The sequence below is a fragment of the Camelina sativa genome, chromosome 12 (assembly GCF_030686135.1).
Source record: "Camelina sativa cultivar CO46 ecotype springtype chromosome 12, ASM3068613v1".
Classification (NCBI taxonomy): Eukaryota; Viridiplantae; Streptophyta; class Magnoliopsida; order Brassicales; family Brassicaceae; genus Camelina; species Camelina sativa.
Window position 1 is genome coordinate 35259012 of NC_141891.1, and position 8345 is coordinate 35267356.

Here is an 8345-nt window from a genome sequence, read left to right on the forward strand (position 1 = left end):
GAATGGTAGGTGGATTTGGGGTTTTGCTTTGAACATTGGGATATGTTCAGCCACCTTAGCGGAGTTGTGAGGCGTGTATTATGGTTTGTGGATTGCCTGGTCAAGGCGGATCAGACGGCTGGAGTTGGAAGTGGATTCTAAAGTGGTGGTGGATTTTCTTGAAACAGGGATTAGCGAGGCTCATCCCCTGTCGTTCCTGGTACGTTTGTGCCATGGCTTGCTCTCACGGGACTGGTCTGTCCGCGTTGTTCACACTTATAGGGAGGCTAATCGTCTTACTGACGGATTAGCAAACTATGCCTTTTCTTTGCAGTTGGGTTTTCATTCGTTTGATTCTGTACCGAGTGGTGTTGATTCAATTCTTTCGGACGATGTCCGAGGGGTTGCAACTCCTCGTCGAATTTGTATTTGAAGTTTAAAGTTGAATAAATAAAGGGGCATTGCCCCTCTCCCTTACCAAAAAAAAAAAGTAATATAGATGTCGAACTTGAAAATAAACGATGATGACTTTTACAGTTTTACTAAATGAATTTCGATATATAATTGGTTTACTGTGGTTCGCATAGGTTGGAACGACGACGTCGGTTTTACTTTTTGGTTTTCTTTGGTTCGACGAACCTAACATTTACCGGTTCTATTAAACTTTGCAATTTTTTTGTCTGGTTTGGAGTAAAATTGGATCCAGGTTTGGACTAAAAATTATACAGTCCACGATTTATATTAACATTTTAAATATATATATGAGTTCTATCCTATTATATTTAATTTCACAATTAATCTTTTGAAATTCTAACAAAATAAAAAAAAATGGGTAAATTTTAACAATAAACCTTAATTGATATACACCAAAATCGCAATGACTGATTATTGTTAAAATATTTTTACAATTCAGTTTGTGCTTTCCTTTTAAATTAAAAGATTTAAATGTTTTAGTGAAAAAAAAATTGTTATCTTTTTGGTAAGATTTTTCTGCCAAAAAAAAAACAAATAATCATCCGATTGCATTACAAGACTTGATTCTAACGGCTAAATATGGATGTTATCATTTCATTTTATATAAAAATCAAAATTTGTACAAATATGGCAAGATAATTTCGACTTTGAATTGCAGTTGGAAATTTTGGAGAATATTCACTCACACAGTCACACTCATAAAAACATGAGCATATTATTAAAATATTTTATAGCTAATTTTAACATGAGCATATTATTAAGATATTTTATAGCTAATTTTTCTTTATTACTCAGCCATTTAAAGAATATACATATTTAAAAAATATTGTATACTTGCTCCCCAATATTTTTTCTACTCACTAAAAGAAAATCCTATATTTAGTGCACTATAAATATTTTTCATTTAGTGCATCTAATCTCACTAAACACGATAAACACATCTTCTACATCACAAAAGCAAACCTAGAGTAACTGCTTGAGCATAAATTATAGTGTGAAACCGCGGTAACTAATCTAAATGCTAGGTAATGATATTTTTTATAAATTCATTATTATTTTAGACATTGATTTCATTTGCTTCGGTTACTAATGAGTTTTTCTTTTTTAACTGAAGGTACATGTTTTTGTTACTTGGAGAAATCTTAAGAAGAATTGCAGGACTGTGTACCGAACCACAGTTTTATTATAAAAATATATTCAAATAACGTATAATCCTTTCAAATTAAACTCACACAAGCTCATAACAAATATTCTATATTAATTATTACAAAAAAACACTAAAATATGTATAACGTTGTAGCATCAATACTAAAAGTCAAAGAAAACTCTTTCTACTATTTGTAAAAAAATAAAGAAAAATTATATACAAAATAGTTGTCTTTGTTAAATCTTAGTATAAAATAAACTAAAAGCTGCAATGATTAGTCAAAGATACGAATTATTGGTATATCTTTAAATTTAAAATAATGTGCTTTAATGAATAATTTAGAGGGTAAAGAATGACGATGAATTATTTTGATACATTATCAAACAATAAAAAATCTGTCTCAAAACAAAAAGTTTAATTTTTTTTTTTTTACAAAGAGGACAAATATATAAATTTCAAAAGATGTGAATTTTTGAATAAGCACAATAGTTAACAAAAATACATTTTTAAAATGAACAGATGCAACTTTTAGAAAAGATGCAACCCTTAGTTTTAAAAAAAATCATTTTATAAAAGGTTGCGACAAAAAATGCAGCCGTTAATTGGTTAATAATTAAAATTTTGAAAATTATTCCGTATGTATCAATTATACCATAGGTTGAATGGATGGTTTGTTAATTAAAATAAAGGTTAAAATGGTTTATAAAATAAACCAAAGTTACATTGATTCATCAAAAATCAAGAATTAGTGGTAGTTCTTGAAATTTAAATAATGTATCTTAATGATTAATCTCGAGAGTAAAGAATGATAATGAAATTATTTAGATTCAATATAAAGCAAAACAATTTGTATAAAAAAAAGTTTAACAAAGAAGTTAAATATATAAATTTCATAAGATGTGAATTTTAAAATACAATTGTTTGTAAAAACTACATATTTATAATTAACAAATGGATTTTTAAGAAGCTCAACTACTGAATTTTTTTTTTTGAAATAAATTTTATTTTATGAAAGTATACAACGAAAAGATACAACTATTAGACTATGTGTTTTGCTGATATCTAAAAGATTTTTCCATAAATTAAATAATAATAAAATACAAGAAAAGAAAAAAATGGTTTTGCTGGACAAGTGGTAAATTGTTAATGGTTGCATTTTTTTATAATTTAATTTTTAAATAAATAATAATATTATATTAAAATTCTTAACATATTATAGTAAGAGACTCTTATAATTTCTAGCTACGCACATACTCTAAGTGGCATTTATTCATATTTCAACGAAACAGTGACTATTCTGTTTTTGTTTTTGTTTTTTTTTTTTTTTTTTTTTATCAAGCAACAGTGACTATTATGTTATAATGAAAAAACAAAACAATAATTTAAGAAACGACATGTACCGTTTTAAGCACCAGTTCCCAAGCCCCCGACACGTTCCAAAAACCGTTGGCACTCCTCCGTGATTCTGCAAAGTGACTCGTGCGCCAAACCACCAGCGTCAATGTTCAGCGACATCTCCGCCGTCTCTTTCAACTTCTTCACTTTCCCTCTCATCTCCTTACCTTCCTCCTCAGCCATGACCTTCCTCACCAACGCCTCAATCTTCAACCTAGAAATCGCCTCCTTTGAATAGTCCACTCTAACGGCGATTCCCAGTTCATCTCTGAGCAACACCACATTCATATTCTGCTCGGCGAAAAGCGGCCATGCTATCATCGGAACGCCGCCAAGGACGCTTTCCAACGTCGAGCTCCAACCACAATGGGTTAAAAACCCACCAACGGCCCGATGGGCCAGGACTTCAGCTTGCGGTGCCCATGATGGGATCAAGAAACCTCTATCGCAAGTACAAGTCACGAACCCTTCTGGTAGATACTCTGGCGTGTGGTCTTTGGTACCGCCGCCACTACCCGAGATATACTCACTGTAAGAGGAGTCGTCAACCGGCGGTCGAACCACCCATACGAACCTTTGCTGGTGATAAGCCTCTTCAGGTGTATATCAGAAAGAAGAGCAGAGATGATGGAGCACGTGCGGACTTGGAGGGAGACACGTGCGCTTGAGATCGAGTTGTATATAAAGAGAATTGTTAAAAAATAGAGGATTTATGTTGTTTGTTGTGAGGAAACGAGACATATGAGTCTTCGTTGGGAGAGGTTAACTTCTAGCTGCGTCTAGAGTCCTCTGTTTCAGTCAGTTAGGAATTGTAACGAACATTCTTTTACAGATTAATAAAAAGAGCGTTTCATTCTTAACAAATGGTGCGTTCGTGATCGAGATCAAAGCTATCGCAGAAAATTAGGGTTACAATTTGGGGCTTTTGCGAAGAATCAAGAATCGAAGATGTCGTCGATTAGGCTGTCTCCTGTGAGAGAACTATCGGAAGAAGAACAACACGATGCGTCGTTAGCGGATGTTTACGATCAATTGGGCGAGGTGCGGAGCTTTGGAGGCAAGATGAAGGATCGAATTGAAACGATGAATTCGCAAATGGAGTCAAAGATTGAGTCCTTGGGGAACTGATGTTCATATAATTTACCTTGTTTTCTCTTAGTTTATTCACATCTTTTGCATCTTTTTCTATCCATTTAGGCCATTATTGTGTAGCTTTAGCACTAATCATGCATTAGGGTTTAGTTGCATTGCATTTGCATCTTTTCATGCATAAACAGGTGATTTTGGAGCTCAAGGAGCATGGAAGCAATGGAGAAGAGATGTGAAGCAATCTTGAGGAGGAAACAAGGGAGTTAAGGCTGAAACAACAAGGTCCGAAGTCCAACTCGACCGCACACTCGACCAGACACTCGACCGTGTGGAGATTGCACGTGAGAAGCCAGCTCGACCCCTAGCTCGACCGAGCACAGGTCGAGTTGACCGAGCCGTTGACTGCTTTGACTTTTTCTATTTTTAGGGCTTCCACTTTCCCACTATATAAGACCTTGTACCTGCAGCCACCAAAGTGTCCAGCTTTTTAGATATTCCCAAAAACCTAGTTTTTACTTTTTTTAGCATTATTCCTTTTGCATTTTATTAGATTTTGTACTTGTTTAAGAAAACTCTTAGATTCTTCAATAATGTTGGTTCAATAACTTTCTTAATATTGAGAATTTGAGTTTCATCCTTTGATTAATATTGAAGATCTCAGTTTTATCTTTCTAATAATGCAAGTTTCAATATTTTCTGGGTTTTTGATTTGTTTATCATGTCTTGTTGTGAGTAGTCTTCTTAGGATCTTGAGGATGGGTTAGGAAGGATTGATCTTGTGGTTTATGTGATTTGGTCAAGCTTGATTGTTGTAGATTTCTTCTAGGCTAGATGTTCTTAAGGTTGATCTTGAACTGAGAGGTTAGGATCTGATTTCAAGCTCCTTAGCATCACACCAATGTTTAAGAAGCATAGATAAGGCTAGATCTAGAGCTTACCATTAGGCTTGCTAAGAGATTAGAGGTCTTGATTGGTTTGAGATGTATTGCTTAATGCCTGCTTGTGTAGATTCTTTACTGTGTGAGAACAAGTCTAGAATTGCATAGGTTTGATTGTTTCTTGACCATGAGAGTGGGAGAAACTTGTCTTAGATTTATATGTCTAGAGGTTAGCTCAAAGTTTGCTTGAGATTTGTTGACCAAGTTAGATAACCACAATGATTAGTTCTTCCCATGAATCCATCCTCAGGAACCTTCTTTGTTTATTGATTTTAAAGTCTTAATCTTGTAGCTTGCTTGTTGTTTGATTGGTTTTAGTGTTGCTCTGTTTTTGTTGTGTTGTTCTGTTTCCCGGAAGAAGAATTGATGGATGATGGAGAAGCTGAGTCTTGTGGGCTGTCAAAGAGGCAGATTTATGATGCTTTCATGAGGATGGAGTTCTTGGGAACTAGGTATCCTCACAAGGAGACCATGGAGAAGCTTGCCATTGATGAGGATGTGGAATACCTCTTTGAGAAAAGCAATCTCACCAAGTTCATGGGGCTGTGCATGGAAGGCTACAAGGAGGAAAGCTGTGAGTTCCTAGCTACTGTCAAGCTAAACACATATGCAAGGAAGAGTGCTGAACATGGAGCTGGTCACATCTCTTTCACTATCAAAGGGAAGAAGCATGAGCTTTCAATGAAAGAGGTAGCAAATGTGTTTGGTTTTGAGGTTGGGAGCAATAGGAGTTTGATGGTTCCAAGAGATGAGTTGTATGCTGTGTGGGAAACCATTGGAGATGACAAGTACTACTCATCCTCCAACTCCAAGAGCTCTAGGATAAGAAGCCCAGTCCTAAGGTACTTCCACAAAGCTCTTGCAAATACATTCTTTGCAAGGAAGGAAACTGGGAACATCAATGAGGGAGAGCTAAAGATGATTGACTTGGCTCTTAACGGAGTGATCTTTCAAGCAAGGAATGGTACCATCATCCTTGGGAGCACAGTGGAGACTGACTTAGGAATGGTGCTCATTGACCACATGACCCAATTGAGAAGTTGGGTAGGAAAGTTGGAGACCAAAGGGTCAAGAGGAGCACTTACCATTGGAGGCATCATCACTCCAATCCTTCAAGCTGCTAGAGTTCAACTTAGAGGAGAGAGGGTCTCACCAAGATGGATTGACTCAAGCTACCTCACTTCTACTCTCATCCTAGCCAAGGAGAAGCATCAAGGGAACCACATATTCAACTTTGAGCTTCCAACACTTGGGAAAAAACAATTCATATTGCCTAACCAAGAGCTCACCACCATTCAAGAAGGAGCCAACATTGATTTTTGGCCAGCTGAGGAGCATTGGTTTGATGGAGTGATTCAACATAGAGTTGAGGAAGCTAGGAATGCACAAGTAGCTGATGGAGAGGAGCAATTCTACTTTGAAGATTATGAGCCCAACCCAAGAGATAGTAGAGGAGTGAGGGAGAATGCCAAGAGGTTAACTCTTTTGCAAAAATGGGGTAAGTGGCATGGAAAGAGATTTGATAAGCTGAAGAAAAAGGTGACCAACATGGCTAAGTCTATCAAAGGCTTGAAGAAGGAGATTGCTGAGCTAAAGAGTGGAAACTCATATCCTAGCCAACATTCAAGTCCTTTGAGGAGAAGTAGCTCAACTAGAGCACTTTCAAGGGTTGCGTATCCTGTGGAACCAGTTAGGGCTTCAATGTATGAGCCAAGTCTGAGGAAGAGGAGCTCAAGTACCCGCGAACATCAGTTTTCGAGGCACTCGACCGGGTCACTCGAGCACCCACTCGACCGAGCACCTCCGACGCACTCGGCCGAGCACCTTCCCAGATCACCCTATGGCTTCCCACCTCCAGCTGCTTATCCAGGTTATCCATTATACCCTCCCATCCCACCTCAATACTACATGGATCCAGCTCTTCACCAGCAGTTCTGCCAGCAGCAAGCCCATCATTTGGACAACCGCGGTCCAGCTCAACCCCCCCACTCGGACACGTACTCGACCGAGTCAAGATCGATCGGAGTCATCGAGCTGCCCCAAAGTCCTTCTCCAAACCACCAGCCTGACCCCAACTACTCCTATGACAGCATGCAGATGGATGTGGACAACTACTTCCACAATCCCTAAGGTACCACTATCACCTTACCATTGTTTATACCATTGCATTTCATATTGTGTTTTGTGTTGTGTTTAAATCTTGAATCCTCTCACAACTTTTTCACACAAGGGACTGTGTGATTTAAGTTTGGGGGAGGGTTTGAGATAGCATTTGATGTTGTGTTTTGTGTTCTTATTTCAAATTTTTATCATCATCATGTTAGCACTTGCATTAGCATCTAAGGCATAGAAAAACCATAAAAATTTGAAAAATTTTGAAAAAATCTTCATAAAAAAGAGTGTTCATGTAGTTTGCATTGCATATTAGGATCTTGTTTAGCATGTTTCATGTAGAATTGTATAATATTTGCATTAGGGATCTATGATGAGTAATCCCTTGTTAGCTAGCCTATTCACTAGACTAGGATCAATGCCCAAGTTATTAGTACTTTGATGCTAGTTGAGTAGTAGGAAGCATAAGATTGAACCAAGCTTGAATTCTTGCATTGCATTTGGTCTAAGTTGAAGCATGTTGTGATTTGAAACCATTTCCTATTTTATAAGAACCTAATATTGACTTTTAATTATCAATATGTGCATTGTTTTAAACTCATGGATACCATATACATACTTGTATCATCTTTCTCCTTTTTACCACTCTTGTTGATCCAAGTAGCTGATTAAATCATTAAGATCAGTTCCCCTACCCCTAAACCAAACCTTCTTTCAAGCCTTGTTGATTCTTGAGTGTGTGAGGCCTATTTTTGGGATTGAACTTGGTAGAAAGTGTTAGGTTTGAACTGACAAGAGTAAGTCCTTGTGTAGTTCTAGTTTGCATTTTTCAAACTAGATAGGACTAGGTGTTTCACTTGTTGGGTTTGAGACTTGGCTGTTATGAAAAAGAAAAGAAAGAAAAGAGAAAGAAAAAGGGTAGAGTCTTTAAGAGGAGATTGTGTTTAAGCAAAGTCTAGTGAAAGGATGGGAAGTAAAGTGTTGATTAAGATGGTTCTAGTTAAGAAAAAGAAAAGAAAGAAAAGAAAAGTTTAGCAAAATGCTTTTATGTCTTAAGAATAAGAAGAAAAGAGAACCATAGCAATAAGAAAGAATCCCCCATTCCACAAGAAAGATCAAATAAGAAACATCTCCTAAGACTTGAAAACCAAAAGAGAAAAGGGTTAAAGAGAAAAGAAGAAGCAAAGGGTAGCACTAGGATCATTTGGGTT

The 8345-nt window shown here is 36.6% G+C and overlaps 1 pseudogene; it reads right to left on the minus strand.

Annotated features, from left to right (window-relative positions):
* Window positions 1-3004: 3004 nt before the first annotated feature.
* LOC104773626 (UDP-glycosyltransferase 72E3 pseudogene) lies at window positions 3005-3736 on the minus strand (annotated as a pseudogene).
* Window positions 3737-8345: the final 4609 nt, after the last annotated feature.